We start from the raw sequence: 18,465 nt of genomic DNA on the forward strand, positions 1-18,465 counted from the left end.
AGGAAAAAGACACCAATTGTGTGGTGGTCCTTGCGGGGACTTAGTGTGCCGTTTGATTGAGAAGATAAGCTCACTCGGTCTAAGTGACCGTTTGAGAGAGGGAAATGGTTGAAAGAGACCCGGTCTTTGTGACCACCTCAACAGGCAGTAGGTTTGCAAGAACCGAACCTCGGTAAAACAAATCCTTGTGTCTCACTCTTTATTGGCCTACGATTTGTTTTTCACCCTCTCTCTCGGACTCGTTCATATTTCTAACGCTAACCTGGCTTGTAGTTGTGCTTAAGTTTATAAATTTCAGATTCGCCCTATTCACCCCCCCTCTATGCGACTTTCAATTGGTATCGGAGCCCGGTGCTTCATTAGAGCTTAACCGCTCGAAGTGATGTCGGGAGCATCCGCCAAGAGGGAGATCGGGACCGGCGAGAAGCCCGCCACAAGCCATGGGAAGGCTCCATCCGGGGAGTCCGCCAACAAGGTGAAGGGATCCCCTTCACACGACAAGTCGCGTCAGAGCGGTGACAAGAAGAAGAAGATGAAGAAGGTGGTCTACTACGAGACTGACTCTTCGTTGCCATCCACCTTCGGCTCTGACACGCCGTCCGTAACTTCTAAGCGCCATGAACGCAATAAGTTTAGTAAGATCCCCTTACACTACCCTCGCATTTCCAAACGTACTCCATTACTTTCCGTCCCATTAGGCAAACCACCTATGTTTGATGGTGAAGATTATAATATGTGGAGTGATAAAATGAGGCATCATCTAACCTCACTCCACACTAGCATTTGGGATGTCGTTGAGATTGGAGTACAGGTACCATCATCGAGGGATGAAGACTATGATTCAGACGAGGTCGCCCAAATCCGACACTTCAACTCTCAAGCCACCACTATACTCCTCGCCTCACTAAGTTGAGAGGAGTATAACAAGGTGCAAGGGTTAAAGAGCGCCAAGGAGATTTGGGACGTGCTCAAGACCGCGCACGAAGGAGATGAGGTCACCAAAATCACCAAGTGGGAGACGATCGAGGGGGAGCTCGGTCGGTTCCGACTCAACCAAGGCGAGGACCCACAAGCCATGTACAACCGCTTGAAGACCTTAGTGAATCAAGTGCGCAACCTCGGGAGCACCAAATGGGATGACCATGAGATGGTCAAGGTTATTCTAAGATCCCTCGTTTTCTTTAACCCTACGCAAGTTCAATTAATTCGAGGTGATCCTAGATACACGCTAATGTCTCCCGAGGAGGTCATAGGTAAATTTGTGAGCTTTGAGCTAATGATCAAAGGCTCCAAAAAGATCATCAAGCAAGGCGACTCCTCCACGCCCGAAGCACAACCCGTTGCATTCAAAGCAACAGAGGAGAAGAAAGAAGATTATACTCCAAGTAGAATCCCCATCGACGCCTCCAAGCTCGACAACGAGGAAATGGCACTCATCATCAAGAGCATCCGCCAAATCCTCAAGCAAAGGAGGGGGAAGGATTACAAGCCCCGCTCCAAGAAAGTTTGCTACAAGTGTGGTAAGCCCGGTCATTTTATTGCAAAATGTCCACTATCTAGTGACAGTGACAGGGGCAACGACAAGAAGGGGAGAAGAAAGGAGAAGAAGAGGTACTACAAGAAGAAGGGCGACGATGCCCATGTTTGCCGGGAGTGTGACTCCGACGAGAGCTCCACCGAATCCTCCTCCGACGAGGACGCCGCCAACATCGCCGTCACCAAAGGGCTCCTCTTCCCCAACGTCGGCCACAAGTGCCTCATGGCAAAGGACGACAAAAGGAAGAAGGTAAAATCAAGATCCTCCACTAAATATGCATCCTCTAGTGATGAAGACAATTCTAGTGATGAGGAGGATAACTTGCGCACCCTTTTTGCTAACCTAAACATGCAACAAAAGGAAAAGTTAAATGAATTAATTAGTGCTATTCATGAGAAGGATGAACTCTTGGATTCCCAAGAGGACTTCCTAATTAAGGAAAATAAGAAGCATGTTAAGGTTAAGAATGCTTATACTCTAGAATTGGAAAAATGTGAAAAGTTATCTAATGAGCTAAGCACATGCCATGATATTGTTACCAACCTTAGAAATGAGAATGCTAGATTAATTGCTAAGGTTGATTCAAATATTTGTGATGATTCAATTTCCAATCTTAGAGATGATAATGTTAATTTACTTGCTAAGATTGAAGAATTGAATATTTCTCTTACTAGCCTTAGAAACGAAAATTAAAAAATTAATTGCAAGGCTAAGGACTTAGATGTTTGCAATGTTACCATATCCAATCTTAGAAGTGAAAATGACATTTTACATGCTAAGATTGTTGAACTAAAAACTTGCAAACCCTCTACATCTACCGTTGAGCATGTTTCCATTTGTACTAGATGTAGAGATATTAATGTTGATGCTATTCATGATCACCTAGCCTTAATTAAGAAACAAAATGATCACATAGCTCAACTTAATACTAAGATTAATGAGCATGACTTAGAAAATGAAAATTTTAAATTTGCTAGAAGCATGCTCTATAATGGGACACGCCCTGGCATTAAGGATGGCATTGACTTCCAAAAGGGAGACAATGTCAAACTTAATGCCCCTCCTAAAAGATTGTCTAACTTTGTTAAGGGCAAGGCTCCCATGCCTCAGGATAACGAGGGTTACATTTTGTACCCTGCCGGTTATCCCGAGCACAAAATTAGGAGAATTCACTCTAGGAAGTCTCACTCTAGCCCTAATCATGCTTTTATGTATAAGGATGAGACATCTAGTTCTAGGCAATCAACCCATGCTAAATTTCCTAAAAAGAAAACTCCTATTGCATCAAATGAGCATAACATTTCATTCAAGACTTTTGATGCATCCTATGTTTTAACTAACAAATCCGGCAAAGTAGTTGCCAAGTATGTTGGGGGCAAACACAAGGGGTTAAAGACTTGTGTTTGGGTACCCAAAGTTCTTGTATCTAATGTCAAAGGACCCAAGACCGTTTGGGTACATAAAATCAAGAACTAAATTTGTTTTGTAGGTTTATGCATCCGGAGGCTCAAGTTGGATCATCGACAGCGGGTGCACAAACCATATGACAGGGGAGAAGAAGATGTTCTCCTCCTACGAGAAAAACCAAGATTCCCAACGAGCGATCACATTCGGGTATGGGAATCAAGGTGTGGGGGATAGATATCCCCTGGGTCCACTAAAGAAGTAAAAGGCCTCATGAAAGGCCCGAGGGCCCAATAATTCGTAAGGTCATTCTTTCGTGGGCCTGGGGAAAGACAACCAACAAAGAAGAGAAGACGTGAGACCAGATTGGTGCAAGCCCGGACGACCCACATCGTCGAACGAGTAAATCGCAACAGAGGCTCGACTTTCCCGCGTTGAAGCCCCCATGCAACGGAGCCATGCGAGGATAAGTCGGCGAGGGTTATGTAGGGATAAACCCAAGAGGTTCACTACCTTTTAGCTACTTGTTGTTATCATACCCACGTGTACTGCCCTACGGTCGAGTATATAAGGCCTAGGGGGCACCCCTTCAGAACGATCGACCCTGTTTTACATAGCCACCCACGTAAAACTCTCTGCGCCCTCTATCAGAGAACCCTCTTGTAATCACGCTCATATACTCACCAGGACGTAGGGTGTTACGCACTTCTAAGCGGCCCGAACCTGCAAATCTTGTCCATTGTCCCTCGTGCGATCGGCACGAACCATTTTGCTACAGTCGTTGACACCGTCCTACTCCTAAAAACACCTTGAGGGGCAACCCCGGGTGTGCGGTCGGACCCAAAACACCGACAGCTGGCGCGCCAGGTAGGGGGTGTGTCGACGATCCAAGCTAGCTCAATGGCCGTCACCTTCCACAGCAAGATCGCCATGCGTCCCGGATCTGTATTCTGCTTCGGGACAATCTCGTCTGTAGCGGATGAAGAAGGAATTCTACACCGCCTCGCAGATCTGCCGGAACAGAGGTCTCCTCCAACAAACTCCGAAAATGCTGGAAAGACGCTACCTCCGGCTCTTCGGAAAAAGATCGTCTCCGGGGAGGCTGGAGCTAGAAGCTCGCTGACCCGGAAGACTCCGCAGTCCACTTCCCCGACGAAAGAATGGACACGGGTCGTGAGAAAGAAGGAGACCAGGGAGAGGCAAGTCGTTCTTCCCGTTCCTCCGGCCTCAAAGGAGAACGGAAAGAAAATCGCCGCGACAGCAGTACCGTTCTACCCCGATGTCCTCTTCATCGGGAGAGCAGAATCGCCCGCCGTCTCTGACGATGAACCGACCGCGCCTAGAGAAGAACCACCTCAGCGAGAATCCCGCCGACGAAGAAACCGACGCAGGAACGTTTGGCGACATCACGCAGCTGGAGAACGGGATCCGGAGCAGCCTGTCTCGCGAGACGAGGTCTCAGAGATAGGAGAAACTCCGGAAGAACGCGTCTTCAGGGAACGAAGGAACTCCCGACGACGTGATCGCCGGCGGACTCAGGAGCAAGCCGAGCAAGATGCAAGGCAACGACGCGAGAATCCGCTCTTCGGGCGCAACCTGAACCCCGACTTTGCCCGAGCTATGAACACGCCGAGCGAAGTCGGAGGCGTTCTAGCTCGGATAGCTGACGGTCTTCCTCGGACTCCCGACGCCGAAGGATACCGACGCCTGTTCACTCAGGCGGCCAACCATCTTCTACCGCTCGCTCACCCGCCGAACGATTTGCGACACGCCATCAACAGTCGCCGAGACGCGCGAAGCTCTATCAATGCTTCGCGCGAACGGCGGCATGAGAACGAAATTCGCCGTCGGGAGGAGTATGACCGAGATCATGGCTTCCCGACTCAAAGCCAGGCCACCCGAACTGAGTCGGCAACAGCTTCAACTGGTGGTACCACCCGGGGACGGTCGAGGAACCACCACCGCCACTCCCCTCCCCGGGACAGACGTCATCCCCGACGACAGGAGGACACATGCGGAGTATCCGCCCTTACTCCGCGCCTTAGGGCCATCCAATGGCCTCCCAACTTCAAAGTATCCAATGTCGACAAATATGAACCTAAGCAGGATCCAGGGGGTTGGTTAGCCGTCTACACCACCGCTGCTCGGGCTGCCGGAGCATCCGAAGACGTCATGACCGCGTATCTGCCCATCGTCCTTGGGCAAGATGCGCTGCAGTGGCTACGACATCTACCCCGACACTGCATCGACGACTGGGGAGACTTCAGTCGACGCTTCACCGCCAACTTCCAGTCTCTCTCCGACAAGCCAGCGCAACCATGGGACCTCAAATCCATCAAGCGCCGGGGGGATGAGACTCTCCGGTCATACCTTAAAAGGTTCCAGACCATGAGAAACCGCATCCCCGAGGTCACGGAGGCGGCCGTGATCGAGGACTTCTACAGAGGATCTAACGACTCGGCTTTCGTCCGAGCCATACTACAAAAGGCGCCGACTACCTCCGAGGAGCTGTTCCGGGAAGCCGACCTCTACATCACCGCCGACGAGCGGGCCCAGGATCTCATCGGAGGAGCAAAGCCTGCACCGGCAGCACCACGACGTGACGCGAACCAGCCATCCGACAAACGTTGGGAGAAGAGGCCTCGTGAAGAGGTACACGCTGCCGGACCACCCGCCTCTCGCGCCCGAGGAGGGCCTCGAGGAGGCGAGCGCACGCTGGACGACATCCTCGACGCCCAGTGCCCGTACCACAAGGACATGCGCCACACTCTCCGCAACTGCCGGGATTTCAAGCACTCCGTCGGGCATGGCCGACCCTTCCAACCCCTACCACCTCCTCCGCCGAGGGGAGGACCAGGTGAACCACGACAGCCCCATCAGCCGGAGGAGGGAGGAGGAGGAGCTTTCCCGCGCGTTGACAGGGAGGTCAACGTCATCTTCGGCGGACATGGGTCGCAGGAGAACAAAAGACAACAAAAGCTCAACGACTGCCAGATACTGGTGGCGACCACCGGCCCTCCCGCTCCATACCGGTGGTCGGAGCACCCAATCACTTTCACTTGGGAGGATCAATGGCTCAACTTTGACCATCCAGGCAAATACCCGCTCCTCGTCGATCCGGTGATCCGAGAGAGCCGGGTAAAGAAGGTGCTAGTGGACGGGGGGAGCAGCATCAACGTCACCTTCCCCCGTACACTCCAAGGCTTGGGAGTTCACCTCAAAGAGCTCCACGAGTCAGACACTCCTTTCTTCGGCATCGTGCCGACGGAAGGGGAATACCTGCTGGGCCACATCTACATGCCGGCCACCTTCGGGATTCCGGATAACTACAGAACCGAGTTCCTGAGGTTCGAGGTGGCGAACTTCGACTGCGGGTACAACGCCATCATCGGAAGGCCAGGGCTAGCCAAATTCATGGCCATCCCGCACTATACCTACATGATACTGAAGATGCCAGGACCGCAAGGAATCATAACTGTGCGCGCCGACTTCCAAGGCGCCGTAGAATGTTTCCGAGTGGCCATCCAAGCAGCCCTCACCACCAAGCCGTCGACGGTTCCTTCTACGCCGGCGAATTCTAAGCCTGAGGAAGACCTCGACGTACCGGCAAACGAAGCTCAGGCCGCGACCTCTATGCGGCCGACTGAAGAAACCAAGCGAATCAACCTGGGGTTTGCTGATGAGCGCAAGACGGCCATCATCAGCTCCAGTTTGAATGACAAATAGGAAAGCGCGCTCGTCCAGTTCCTGCAAGATAACCGAGACGTATTCGCATGGCAACCTGCGGATATGCCGGGAGTCCCGAGGGAGTTGGCCGAGCACAAATTGAAAGTCTATCCTCAGGCGAGGCCGATCCGGCAAAAGCTGCGTCGTTTCACGCCAGACAAGAGAGAGGCCATTCGTGCTGAGTTAGCTCGCTTGGTCGCGGCTGGATTTATTAGAGAAGTATTACACCCCGAGTGGTTAGCCAACCCTGTTCTTGTACTCAAAAAGAATAAAGTGGATTGGCGCATGTGCGTCGACTATACTGATCTCAACAAACACTGTCCGAAGGATCCCTTCGGGCTCCCGAGGATAGATCAGGTGGTGGATTCCACCGCTGGGTGTTCTGTGCTGTCTTTTTTAGATTGCTATTCCGGGTATCATCAGATTAGTTTGGCAAAAGAAGACGAGGAAAAAACGGCGTTCATCACCCCGTTTGGTGCTTTCTGTTATACCTCCATGCCGTTCGGCCTCAAAAACGCTGGAGCGACTTATCAGAGAGCCATTCAAACATGCTTAGCCGATCACTGGGGCAAGCGTGTGGAGGCTTACGTAGACGACGTGGTGATCAAAACGGAGAATCCGGAAAACTTCATCGAAGACTTACAGCTGGTTTTCAACAGCCTGAGAAGATATAGATGGAAGCTCAATCCTGAAAAATGTGTTTTCGGGGTACCAGCAGGAAAGTTGCTCGGATTTATTGTCAGCCACCGGGGAATTGAAGCTAATCCAGATAAGATTGAAGCTATCATGAAGATGGAAGCTCCTCGGTCGCAAAAGAAGGTTCAGCGACTCACTGGATGTATGGCAGCCCTGAGCAGATTTATATCCAGGCTGGGAGAAAAAGGTCTGCCATTTTACAAACTACTCAAGAAGGTGGATAAGTTTCAATGGACTTCAGAAGCACAAGAAGCTCTAGACGCACTGAAGAAATTCCTGACAACACCACCAGTATTGAAACCGCCCCGGCGAGCTACGCTGACTCAACCGGCTGAAGATTTGCTGCTATATATCTCTTGCACGACTCACGTGGTAAGCACTGCGTTGGTAGTCGAGCGAGTGGAAGAAGGGCATGCCTATCCGGTACAACATCCTGTTTATTTCATCAGTGAGGTTCTAGGCCCATCGAAGAAAAAGTATCCTCAAGTTCAGAAGCTATTATATGCAGTACTTCTAACTGCCCGCAAGCTGCGCCACTACTTTGACGATCACAAAGTCATAGTAATTACTGGTTTTCCAATAGGGGACATTCTTCACAACAAGGAAGCCATTGGCCGAATAGCCAAGTGGGCTTGCGAGTTGAGATCCCATGATATCGAGTTCCGACCTCGCACTGCCATCAAGACTCAAGCACTGGTTGATTTCGTATCAGAGTGGACAGAACAGCAAGTTCCAGACAATCCAGAAACGGCAGAAGTATGGCGAATGTATTTTGATGGCTCGCTGAAGCTGCAGGGAGCAGGAGCAGGGATTCTCTTCACTGCACCTGGAGGCGAGCACCTCAAGTATGCTCTCCAGTTGCTATTCCCGGCCTCTAACAACGCAGCCGAGTATGAAGCTTTGATACACGGATTAAACATCGCCATATCATTGGGCGTCAAGAGACTGATGGTGTATGGAGATTCTCTGGTAGTCATCAGTCAGATAAACAAGGAATGGGATTGTTCAAGTGATTCAATGGGAAAATACTGCGCCGTCGTCCGAAAGCTAGAAGATAAATTTGAGGGTCTGGAGTTTCATCATATAGAAAGAGATCGGAACACGGCGGCCGATGTACTGTCCAAGCTCGGATCCGGTCGGACTCAGGTCCCGCCCGGGGTCTTCGTGCAAGAAATTCTCCAGCCGAGCATCTCGACGGATCAAATAGAAGAGTGCAACATCATAGATCAACCCGAGTCAGACTCTGATGGCTGGAGGCAACCGATTATTAAGTATATAAAGAATGAAGAAGAACCAGATGACAAGAACTCGGCAGAGCGCATTGCCAGACAATCAGCTCACTATACACTCATTAGGGAGGTATTATACAGGAGGGGCGCGTCAGGCGTCCTCATGAAGTGCGTTCTCCCGTCCACCGGGAAGCAACTTCTGGAGGAAGTCCATGCAGGGCAGTGTGGAGTACATGCGGCATCCAGAACACTAGTCGGGAAGGTTTTCAGGTCAGGATTCTATTGGCCGACGGCGAAGAACGATGCAGCCGAGTTAGTTCAGAGATGCGAAGCTTGCCAATACCTGTCAAAGCAACAGCACATGCCAGCACAGCAGCTACAGACCATACCAGTAACTTGGCCTTTCGCATGCTGGGGATTGGATATGATTGGACCTTTCAAGAAAGCTCAAGGAGGATACACCCATGTATTGGTGGCAATTGACAAATTCACTAAATGGATAGAGTTCCAGCCCATTGCCTCTTTAACCTCCGCTAAAGCCGTGGAATTCATACAAAGCATAATATTCAGATTCGGGATACCAAACAGTATCATCACTGACTTGGGATCCAACTTCACCAGTTCAGAATTCTTTGACTTCTGCGAGCAAAAGAGCATTCAGATTAAGTACGCATCTGTAGCCCATCCGAGAGCCAACGGGCAGGTTGAGCGAGCCAACGGAATGATATTGGAGGCACTCAAGAAAAGGGTCTTTGATAAGAACGAAAAATTCGCAGGAAAATGGATAAGAGAATTGCCTTATGTTGTTTGGAGCTTGAGAACCCAACCTAGTCGGGCCCTGCATGGAAACACTCCTTTCTTCATGGTCTATGGGTCGGAGGCAGTACTACCTGCTGATCTCAAGTTTGGGGCGCCAAGATTGATCTTCGAAAGCATAGCAGAAGCCGAAGCCACCAGGCTGGAGGATATTGATGTACTTGAGGAAGAACGACCGAATGCAGTAATCCAATCAGCACGATACCAGCAGACCCTAAGGCGCTACCACGACAAAGCTGTGCGGCAACGTTTCTTTTCGATAGGAGACCTCGTCCTCCGCCGAATTCTAACGGGGGAGGGACGACACAAGTTATCACCCTTATGGGAAGGGCCATTCATAGTAGCAGAGGTCACTCGGCCCGGATCGTATCGCCTCACCCAGATGGATGGCACAGAAGTTGGGAACTCCTGGAACATAGAGCACCTCCGAAAGTTTTACCCCTAGCTGTATTTCAAAACAAGCCGGGGCGACCATGTATTCTGTAATAATGGAAATACGTCATCAATAAAGAGAGATTTCAAAGATACTTGGCTCGTTTACGATTGACTTGCATTCTTATTAAACTCGGGGTGACCACTATGCCCTACAAACGGAGCAATCGACTTAAGTCGGCAACGACTTAAGGCGGTGCAACATGCTCACGCTTACTTAACTCGGGGTGATCACTATGCCCTACAAACGGAGCAATCGACTTAAGTCGGCAACGACTTAAGGCGGTGCAACATGCTCACGCTTACTTAACTCGGGGTGACCACTATGCCCTACAAACGGAGCAATCGACTTAAGTCGGCAATGACTTAAGGCGGTGCAACATGCTCATGCTTACTTAACTCGGGGTGACCACTATGCCCTACAAACGGAGCAATCGACTTAAGTCGGCAACGACTTAAGGCGGTGCAACATGCTCACGCTTACTTAACTCGGGGTGACCACTATGCCCTGCAAACGGAGCAATCGACTTAAGTCGGCAACGACTTAAGGCGGCGCAACATGCTCACGCTTACCTAACCTAGGGTGACCACTATGCCCTACTAACGGAGTTATCAGCTAAAGTCATTGACGGCTCAAGCCGGTGCAGCTTACTCGCGCTTATGCAATTCAGGGGATGACTTCCATATCCCACAAACAAACTTCATAATCATCATGCAGCGTTACCACAAATTTGCAATTCGGATACAATAAGAGAGTGATGATGTCATTCGAATGATAAGCCAATAACCTCTAACGAGTACTTGATCACGCTAACCGCGCGCTAATAACACGCGAAATGTTTCTTTATTTTCCAATGTCTTTCTCAGGAACGACCGACGAAGAAGGGCGATTCGAAGAATCGGGGGCAGCATTCACATCGGCTCTTATGTCTTCAGGGACAACCATGCCAGGTCTTCTCATCAAGATTCGTCCTACCCGAATAGCCTTGTCCAGGGCTTTATCACGCTGAGCTTTGAAAGTGACAGCGGTTTCTTCGACAACTCTAGTAGCCTGCTGAGCAGTTTCTAACTCCTGAGCAATGGATTTCTTAGAAGCTCGGAGTCCCTTGATGGTGGCATCCTTTGCTGATAGCAATTGTGTAAGGCGGGTCACTTCGTCCGAGGATTCTTGCAGCTGACGACGCTGATTGTCTAGCTCTTCCATCGTAAAACGGTGGCTCCTCTCCAAGATGGTTAGCGAATTGCTGGAATCTCGGTACAATCTGTCCAGGTTGTCGCGAGAAGCAGCAAGGATGCGTTTTTCTTCCTACAAGCAAAAATCAACTCATTCAGAATCCATGAGCATGATAAGGTGAAGCACGGTTTCGTAAGTTACCTTTTCAGAGTCAAGCTGAGCATGAAGAGAAGAAATCAGAGCGTTGGCATCATCCAAAGCCACGGAGACCTGACTCAATTCGATCTGACTCTGAGAATACTTCTCCTCGAAGTCAGCGCACCGTCGAGCCATTTCAGCTTGATCCTGGGAATGTTTTTCTTCAAGAACTGTGATCTGCCGAGTCATCCCTATCAAGAGGTATTCAAACAAAATGAGGTCAGAAGGTAAAACAATCCACGGACAAGAAGAAGAAGAAAGGACACCAACCAGCATTAGTTGCCTCCAACTCGGATACACGACCCCGAAGCAACACCGGATTCCAACGCTCAAGAGATGAAGCCACTTCCGGGATGGAAGCTCCCTGCGACTTCAGCTGGCTGGCCATTCCATCCACCAAAGCCTGATAAGAAGAGCGGATGAACATAATGACAACAATTCATGCAACATAAAGATCAAACTAAAGCACAGCACATCACCTGGAGGTTGGAAAAGAGCGAAGGGATCCCCAAGTCAGGAGAAATCAGCTGGTAACCAGGTGCCAGACCACCACCCGAAGCAGCTTGCAGCAGACCAGCAGGAACGAGCTCAGTACATTCAACAGAGCCTAACGCCAGGCCAGTGGGGATGCTGCCCTCTAAAGCGACCCCCTGATCCGGAGTTTGGGCCACCACCATACCGCCAGAGTGTGGAGGTGAACCTGCATGAACATCCATGGAAGTGCAGGAAGGAGACCCCGCTCGGACACCCTCGGGGGCTGGGTCAAAGTTGGCACTGCCCACTTGAGCCGGATCATCCCCGGCAACACCCTCGGGGGCTAGGCAGTGGCTTACACTCCTCACCCGAGCTGAGTCCTCCCCGGCGACATCCTCGGGGGCTGGGCACGTGTTAGCACTATTCAAGGGGTTCAAGCTCTCTGCCGTGACCACTTCTAAGGTTGACGGGCCTTCAGCTACTTCCATGGGATCAGGACAATCCAAGTCAGCATCCCGACCCTCGAGATCATGCTCTAAGGTCGACGAGGCACGGGATGACCTCAGCCCAGCATCTGGCACAGCTGCACAAGTCTCTGTCGCATCAACATCCACAGGTTCCGACAACAAGTTCTCCGGGACCATATCCTCTAGAGCTTGATCAAAGTTGGCCATGGACAGTTCTTGCAGACCAATAAGGGCAGACAAAGCAGGAGAGGGAACTCCACTACTTCCACCGCTAGCGACGAACCGCCGACTGTTTTTCCGAGTTAATGGAGTTTCATTTTCTTCCTCCTCATCTTCCACAGTAACAGCACAAACAACATCCTCATTGGGGTAAGCAGCAGGCGGAGCACACCCATTGGGATCAATATCAGCAAGGCCAGTTGCAGTCATTTCTCCAGCAGCAGGAGCTAAGGTACTGACATCCTCGTCAAAGCTGGATACTCGCCGGAGGCGTCTTCTCTTCTTCTTCTGCTCATCAGCAGAAGGCTCAGGATGACTAGTTCGACTAGGGCGCCTCGGGCGAGTACTGACAGGTTTCGGGACCTCCAAGGTTGTATCAACCTCTGGAAGGGGCGCCACTGCCAACGTACCATCAGGAGCAGCATCAGATGAATCCTCAGCTAGCAGATCAAGCATGTCATTTATGTCTGCATCACTAGGGTTCAGGGGCACTTCAAAATAAATCTGCCGTTCATCATCAGGTATCTCCCCGAGCGAAGCAACCAAAGTACGGACCTATTCAGCAGAAGGTCGCACTCTAAGACCCAAATTGCTATCAGTCACGGGTGGATTGGACACAAAAAGGGTGAAAGCTTTGGGAGAAGGAAGCTTCCAAGCCGAGTAAGCCACTGGAGCACCAACGTTTGAGACTTTACCCCTGGGGATCATCTCAAGTCGGCTTACCAAGTCAACAGAAGGAATTCTCCTATTGGTAACTCGGGTTGAGTCGGCCAGCCCTCGATAAAGATATGCCGAATAAGCCCTGTCTTTCAACGGCTGAATGTTCTTGAAAACAAAATCCGTGACCACAGCTTCAGCAGTCAGACCTCTCTCTTTCAGTAATCCGACTTCGGAAAGCAACACGCCTGCCTCGGCCACCTCTTGATCCGTGGGAAACTCAGTCCAACTCGGAGTACGAACGTCTGGCTGTCTTCCTGACCGGGAGGGGAGAGAATTTCCATAGTTATCAACTATAAACCACTCCAGACGCCAACCTTTAATGCTGTCTTTGAGGGGTATTTCGAGATACTCGGTTTTCCGCCCACGACGCATCTCCAAACTGGCACCTCCGACCAACTGATGTTGCCCCCCGGCCATCCCAGGACGGCAGTGATACAGATACTTCCATAAACCAAAATGCGGCAGCACGCCGAGATAAGCTTCGCAAAGGTGAACGAAAATAGAGATTTGGAGAATGGAATTAGGGTTCAAATGAGTCAGGTTGATGTGATAAAAATCAAGGAGGCCACGGAAAAAAGGAGATATGGGAAGGCCAAGGCCGTGGAGAAGGAAAGGAGCGTAAACTACTGACTCGTGGGTATCTTCGGTTGGGACGGTAGTCCCGTGGCAAACCCGCCAAGAACAGAGTTCCCGCGGAGGAAGAACCCCGATGGAGACAAGACGGAGGAGCTCAGCTTCGGAAATAACAGACGTATGGTTACCTGCGAAGGGTAACTGACTATTGGGGTCGATTGCGGGGATCACTGCAGCAGACGAGTTCGCGGTTTTCCTCTTGGGCGCCATCTTGCTTCTCGCTGGCAAACAGAGTAGGAGGCGAGTGGCGGAGAAGATTCAGATGCGAAAATGCAAGAACTAGGGCACGGAAAGCAAAGGCGGCTAAAAGCGCGACTCTTAAGGGATATTCTTGAGCCAGATACCCTTTCAAAAAGTGCCCAGTCATCGCCCGGCGGTTATTTCCGAAATCCCAGCATGCCACGTGGGTATCCGACAGTTATTTCCAAGAAAGCCGACGTGCCACTTCATCACTCGGTTATTATCCTCAAAGTAACTCGTGAAGCTGGCTATCACTCGGCGTGTCCTCTAACACGCCGACCACGTGTTCAATCGCTCGGCGTTACCTCTAAAATGCCGACGCCGACCTCCAATCACTCGGCGTGTCCTCTAACACGCCGACCACGTGTTCAATCGCTCGGCATTACTTCTAAAATGCCGACGCCGACCTTCCATCACTCGGCGTTGCCTCTAAAACGCCGACCACGTGTTCAATCGCTCGGCGTTGCCTCTAAAATGCCGACGCCGACCTCCAATCACTCGGCGTGTCCTCTAACACGCCGACCACGTGTTCAATCGCTCGGCATTACTTCTAAAATGCCGACGCCGACCTTCCATCACTCGGCGTTGCTTCTAAAATGCCGACCTCGTGTCCAAATCGCTCGGCATTACTTCTAAAATGCCGATGTCGACCTTTAAACACTCGGCGTTGCCTCTAAAACGCCAGGCTCGTATTCTGTCGCTCGGCATTACTTCTAAAATGCCGATGCCGACCTTCTATCGTTCGGCATTGCCTCTAAAACGCTGGTCTTGTGTTCGATTGCTTGGTGTTACTTCTAAAACGCTGATGTCAACCTTCACATCGCTCGGCGTTGTTTCTACTATATCAAAAGAATCAGTTCAACATTCAGAAAAAGCAACAACGAGTCATCGAAAAGGGGGGTCAACGACAGTTCTTCATTAAAGGGAAGTTAATGAGTTTACAAACCAACTCTTCGCGAGTTGGTGCTTCCCTACTTCTACTCTACATTACTACTACTACTAAACTACACTAATTACTACCACATTATTCTAACTATACTAATATCTAAAGACCAGTGGCGTTTAGCCACTGGCCCTGCCGCCGCTGCCTCCGGTGCTGCCCACGCTGCTGCCGCCCTTGGTGCCGCCCTTGCCGCCGCTGCCTCCGCCGCCGTTGCCGCCATCACCGTCGCCGTCGCCACCGTCGTCGTCGTCGCCGTCGTCGTCGTCGTCGTCATCCTCGCCCTCGCCGCCGTCCGAGTCCTCCTCGTCCGAGGAGAACTCAGACTCATCCGAGCCCTCGAGCCCGGAGCGCTCGACGGCCCGGATGTACGTCCAGACCTCCGCCGCAAGCCCCTGGGAGTCGTCTGAGTCATCAGACGACTCACGCAGGGGGATGGGAGCCGGAGACCCCTCGGACTCAGAGGAGAACTCCTCCTCTGAGTATTCCGAGTCACCAAACTCCTCCGATGGAGGAGTCGGCTCACGCTTGCGCTTGTTGTTCTTGCCCATGGTGGAAGCAAACAGAAGGGAGGAGAAGAAGGCAGTAAAGAGCAGCGAAGAGATGTGAAAAAACCAGAGAAGCAAAGGGGTTATTTATAGAAGGGAAAAGCAACCGCTCGCTTCCAACCGCGGTCACTGAACAGTCGCAAGGCATTCAATAAGCACTCCCACCCATCTGAAGACACGTCAGACGGCAGACGCCGTTTCATGCAACACTACACCCATTGGGACTCCAGTCAACAGTGCAAAGGATATGATTACACTAGCCGTCCCATCGCATTACTACTCAGAAGCAGTCGGCTAAAACACTCAGCGTACCAAGCCATCCCTTGCCCACACCCATTGGGGGGGGGGGACGCCCAGGAATTATCAGTATATTTTTCAAAACGGTCACATCCGTGCAGGACATGCAGTGAATACCTCAAGACAAAAATGAGATATCAGTAAGGATCAGAGGAAAGCCAAATATAGCCAGCAAAGTACAAGATATGGCCGACAGAAGCGACGTGAAGACTAGACAGAGAACGTCCGTCAAACGTCCAATCAATCGCAGAAGCAAATAAATTGCACCACCTAGCAAGATATGGATGGATTACAAACTCGGCTGCTAAAGACAAAATATATGCTGACCTCTGCAGCAAAGTTTTGATGACATAATGCTGACTTCCAAAGCATAATGCGAATAGCTTCATGCCAATTTTTTCAAGCAAAAGGAAGACCTTCGAATGGATTATCCTCAAAAAATCCATTTGAAAGTCGGGGGCTACACCCATTGGGTGCACCTCCGGTGCACCTCATGGAGTATCATTCTAAACCGATATAGCGTCGACTTCTAAGGCGTAGAGCAAGATTGAAAAGACCAATCCTCAACCGAGATGCAGGAGCGCGAATGGAGATAACCTTTGGAAGAAGACCTTCGAGTAGATTATCTTCTAAAATCTACTCAAAGGTCGGGGGCTACACCCATTGGGTGCACCTCCGGTGCACCCAATAAAGTCCAGAATCTTACAATCCAAATTGCCGACCTCTAAGGCACAAGCTCAAAACTAAACTTCGGTCGAACGAGTGATCAGAGCAAGAGTAGGCAACAGGAAATTATTTTTCGGACCTTGGATCTTTGAGTAGATTACCTCTAAATCAACCCAAAGATCGGGGGCTTGTGGGGGATAGATATCCCCTGGGTCCACTAAAGAAGTAAAAGGCCTCATGAAAGGCCCGAGGGCCCAATAATTCGTAAGGTCATTCTTTCGTGGGCCTGGGGAAAGACAACCAACAAAGAAGAGAAGACGTGAGACCAGATTGGTGCAAGCCCGGACGGCCCACATCGTCGAACGAGTAAATCGCAACAGAGGCTCGACTTTCCCGCGTTGAAGCCCCCATGCAACGGAGCCATGCGAGGATAAGTCGGCGAGGGTTATGTAGGGATAAACCCAAGAGGTTCACTACCTTTTAGCTACTTGTTGTTATCATACCCACGTGTACTGCCCTACGGTCGAGTATATAAGGCCTAGGGGGCACCCCTTCAGAACGATCGACCCTGTTTTACATAGCCACCCACGTAAAACTCTCTGCGCCCTCTATCAGAGAACCCTCTTGTAACCACGCTCATATACTCACCAGGACGTAGGGTGTTACGCACTTCTAAGCGGCCCGAACCTGCAAATCTTGTCCATTGTCCCTCGTGCGATCGGCACGAACCATTTTGCTACAGTCGTTGACACCGTCCTACTCCTAAAAACACCTTGAGGGGCAACCCCGGGTGTGCGGTCGGACCCAAAACACCGACACAAGGTTTGGTCAAAGGATTGGGTAAAATAGCTATATCACCTGACCATTCCATTTCCAATGTTTTTCTTGTAGATTCTTTAGATCACAACTTGCTTTCAGTTTCGCAATTATGTAAAATGGGTTACAACTGTCTTTTTATGGATATAGGTGTTACTGTCTTTAGAAGAAGTGATGATTCAGTAGCATTTAAGGGAGTGTTAGAGGGTCAGCTATACTTAGTAGATTTTGATAGAGCTGAACTCGACACTTGCTTAATTGCTAAGACTAACATGGGCTGGCTCTGGCATCACCGACTAGCACATGTTGGAATGAAGAATCTTCACAAGCTTCTAAAGGAAGAGCACATTTTGGGACTAACAAATGTTCATTTTGAGAAAGACAGGATTTGTAGCGCATGTCAGGCAGGGAAGCAAGTTGGTATTCATCATCCACACAAGAACATCATGATGACTGACAGGCCACTCGAGCTCCTACACATGGACCTATTCGGCCCGATAGCTTACATAAGCATCGGCGGGAGTAAGTACTGTCTAGTTATTGTGGATGATTATTCTCGCTTCACTTGGGTGTTCTTTTTGCAGGAAAAATCTCATACCCAAGAAACCTTAAAGGGATTCTTGAAACGAGCTCAAAATGAGTTCGGCTTAAGGATCAAGAAGATAAGAAGCGATAACGGGACGGAGTTCAAGAACTCACAAATCGAAGGCTTCCTTGAGGAGGAGGGCATCAAGCATGAGTTCTCTTCTCCCTACACGCCACAACAAAATGGTGTAGTGGAGAGGAAGAATAGAACTCTATTGGACATGGCAAGGACCATGCTTGATGAGTACAAGACTTTGGATCGGTTTTGGGCCGAGGCGGTCAACACCGCTTGCTATGCCATCAACCGGTTGTATCTACACCGAATCCTCAAGAAGACATCATATGAACTCCTAACCGGTAAAAGCCCAACGTTTCATATTTTAGAGTCTTTGGTAGCAAATGCTTTATTCTTGTTAAAAGAGGTAGAAAATCCAAATTTTCTCCTAAGGCTGTAGAAGGCTTTTTACTAGGATATGATTCAAACACAAGGGCATATAGAGTCTTTAACAAGTCCTCTGGACTAGTTGAAGTTTCTTGTGACATTGTGTTTGATGAGACTAACGACTCTCAAGTAGAGCAAGTTGATCTTGATGAGCTAGATGATGAAGAGGCTTCGTGCGTCGCACTTAGGAACATGTCCATTGGGGA

This window comes from Zea mays, chromosome 4, assembly GCF_902167145.1.
Source record: "Zea mays cultivar B73 chromosome 4, Zm-B73-REFERENCE-NAM-5.0, whole genome shotgun sequence".
Taxonomy (NCBI): Eukaryota; Viridiplantae; Streptophyta; class Magnoliopsida; order Poales; family Poaceae; genus Zea; species Zea mays.